Here is a 3,834-nt window from a genome sequence, read left to right as displayed (position 1 = left end):
TGAACTTTCGACTGAAACATAGTTGGGTTTTCTTATTGGGTTTTATCAACGAATTGAAACAAAAAAGAAAGAAAAAGGAAAATTTTCATGAAAAAAGGGCAAAAGTGAAATTCTTTTAAAAGCGGGGAAAACTAGGGGGGGGGGAAGCATGAAATTACGAAATTGAATAGCATTTTTATACCATCATTTCATTAAAAAAGTGACAAAATATTACTTGCAGAAGAAAATAAAGTAAAGGTGACTTTAGTAGCGTGGCTGTCTATCATTTAAATGATAACAATAAATAAGCTGAAACCCAAAATTTAAACAATTATACAATTAAATTGTATTTCTTGAAAAGAAAAACGGACTCTTACAAATTTCATTTAGTCAAGTGAAAAGGCGTTTGTCTACTTGTATTAAAAATTGAAAAATCAGTATCATATTCTATCAATATTTAAAGAACTAATAAATTATCTTTGCATTTTATGGCTAAGCGGTCTGAGCAAATCAGAGCATTTCCGAGGTCTTCAGAATTTGCATCAAAAGTGTAATCCGGAAAAAGTTTCCATTCAGGTCTATATTAAATGGTTAATCAGTTCTTCATCGTCCGTGAAAACCGCGACGCATATTTGCTTGATACTTTAATTTGGGGGATATTTTTGGTTCCCTCTTCACTTTAGAATTTTCTGAAAAATAAATTAAATTGTGAAAGAGAAATAAAAGTACATAAAAAAACATTAAGGTGCTTGTTGAAGTTTATTTTTGCTGATAAATCCTAAAGCCGGAAGAGACAAATTTGAACCATTTCAAAATGAAAAATACAGAATTCAACCATTTAAATTTAGAACCAAAGAAAATTAACTAATTTGCCAATCAATTTTTAAAATTGCGAAAATTTGTAAATCTTGTTAATAAAAGATTAAAAATGGAATTAAATGATAACGCACTGTTCTCATATTTTTTCTAACTTCTTCCCATCTTCACACCTCTTTTCTAAGTTCGGCCATTTCTTTCCTAATCTGTTGTCCTATTTTCCCTATGCTTTCCTCCTGATTTTTGTCTTAACGTGTGTGGATTTTTTAAGGTAGTTCTCATGTCAAAAGTCAGATATCTGAAAAAAATGTTTTTCTATTATTTTAGAAATCAAAATATTATAACTAATGTCATTTCAAATAAAAGTTTTTTTTAAAAATGAAAAATGTTAAAATTTACAAATAGAAAAAACATTAATTTTAACTATGTTTTTTGCAATTGAATTTTTTCTAAACATTGCTACTCACCTATTTTTGAAAATGATTACATTTTGATAAAAATGATAAATTATGTTTTTCGGAGAAAAAATTCTTTACAAATCTACTTTTTCCAATGTTGAAAGTAAATTTTCCTATGGCTGAAATAGTTAGAACATTTTGTTTAAGTAAACATTTTATTAGCAAATAATTATATTTTAAATGCATTCAATTATTTAAAAAATTGAAAACAGTAGAGTAGTAGAGAATGTTTTCCCGAAAAAGGCGTCATTTATTAAAATGCAATCATTTTTTGTGGGAGGAAATGCACTTTTTTCGTTCAAAAATGCCCAGAAACTTCAATTTTGGTCCGATTTTGATTTTTGTCAAATTAAAGTTCATCAAATTATGAAGAGCTTGACTCTTCGAACTTTTGTTTCCTCTACTTTTTTATTAATAATTTTGTCACTCAAAGTTTGGAATATCTGAAATTTTGTACATAACAATTTTTTACGCTTTAATAACTGATTAGGTAAACTTTATATTGTGTTAAATGAATGTTTAGGGACTTAAAGCATAAAAAAATTTATTTATTATTATATTTATTTGTTATAAACAAATTTTATGAACAAATTAGCAAATAGTCTTATTATCGGTAAAAAAATGATTTTTGCTATAAGTGCTTCATATTAATGTAGGAATGACATTTAATTACAAAACTAATTTAAAAGTTAATAATAAAAAATAATGAAATAAAAAATAAAACAAAAAATAAAATTCAAAGCACTGGAAGTTGGGTTACAAAAATTCCTTAATAACAGAAAGATTGGTGAAATTCCCTAATTTTTATAGGCTAACATTATTTTAAAATGTTACAAAATTATATAATTAAAAAATTAAAAAATTTATCAACAAATTATTTGTTGAAAGGATGGTTTCTACCACTTTGCATAATTTTACGTTTCTAAGTTATTTTGCGAGAAATTTTGATAAAAACATGATGATTAAGGAATTTTTCTTGAGATTACTATTGTTGAAATTACAAACAAATTTACTCAAAGAAATGCATTAGTCAGGAAGTTTCGACAGAAATTTTTTTCTATGGCATTTTTTTTTAGGGAACTTTATGATAATTGTTGCAAAGTTCATAATTTCTTGATTATTTTTATGATTTAAAAAAACATATTTAACAAACAAATGAATTATTCGGACAATTATCGGTAGAAAATTTCTTTTTTTTCAATGCCAGTCGTTTCAATTGGGAGCTTCATGACAATTTAAGCAATACTTATAATTAGTTTATAAATTTCATGACTTTCTAAAACAAATCTTTAAAAAATGCATTATTCAGGCAATTGTTGACATAAAAAATCGATGTGAATTTTCGAAATTAGGAACTTCATGATAATTTCAGCAAAATGAATACTTTTTTGTTCAATTTTATAATTTTTGAAACAAATTTAATAGACAAATGCATTATTAGGACATTTGTCAACGGAAAAATTCATTTTTTGTTTTGATTTCAGACTTTTGCACTGAGTATTCACAATAAATTCAGCAACATTTATGATCATTTGATAAATTTTCTAATTTTTTCAAACAAATTTAATAAACAAACGCATTATTCAGGCATATGTAGACGGAAAAATTCGTGTTTTTATGTCAGTCTTTTTAATTGGGAACTTCATAATAATTTCAGCAAAATTCATAATTAGTTAATGCATTTTCTGATCTTTTGAACAAATTTAATAAACATATGCATTATTTGGACATTTGAAAACGAAAAAGTTGTCGAAAATGTTGGAAAAGTCGAAAAATGCATTATTAATGCATTTGTTTATTAAATTTATTTATAATATTAGCAATTAATCATTATATTGTTCTTATCCAAATATCTTGAGACATAACTTAAGGGCATGTGATACTTACAGTTTCCCCGGCTTTTTTCCCACAAAAATGAAAATTTTTTAAAACTGAATTCGGAGATGCTATAAAATATCATAATGGACGTCTCCAGACTCTTTTTTGAGGGATAATAACAAAAAAATTTATTGGGCTAAACAAAAATTGTATGCATATGCATTATTTTGAGGTTACGTCGTTTTTCATCTCTACCTTTCTGATAATCTGGAAATTATTTAGGAAATAAACTTTTTTGATTGGCTGCAAACAAGGTTAGTTCCGGGAAATTATTTACTATGTTTATTTGTAAGTCCAAAGTTTTTGGCCAAAAATATTCTGTAGTTTGGAAGTAATGATATCAATTGGCATCATTTGGAAGTAACAATATCAAAAATGTTTTGTTGAAAAAACACAAAGAAAAGTGTGCGGGGACGTCCGTTAGCATGTTCGCTATCATTTCCCAAATTTTTAGGACAACATATTTATTATTCTAGAAAAAAAGCCGGGGGAACCTAAAACTGGTAAAATCGACCATTTTCTAAGTATCACATGCCCTTAAGGTGGTTTTAGTGTGACTCAGTGAGTCATATGAGAGTGTAAAAAAGTATTTTTGATTTATATGGAATCTTTTGTGTTTGAAAATCCGAAAATTAATTAAGATAGACATTTATGGCCGTCCCGCGATGTAAATCAGAAGAATAAATAAATTGATAAAAATATA

Source organism: Belonocnema kinseyi, chromosome 1 (assembly GCF_010883055.1).
Source record: "Belonocnema kinseyi isolate 2016_QV_RU_SX_M_011 chromosome 1, B_treatae_v1, whole genome shotgun sequence".
NCBI lineage: Eukaryota > Metazoa > Arthropoda > Insecta > Hymenoptera > Cynipidae > Belonocnema > Belonocnema kinseyi.
The sequence above is the reverse complement of the archived record's forward strand: the minus strand, read 5'-3'. Positions refer to the sequence as shown.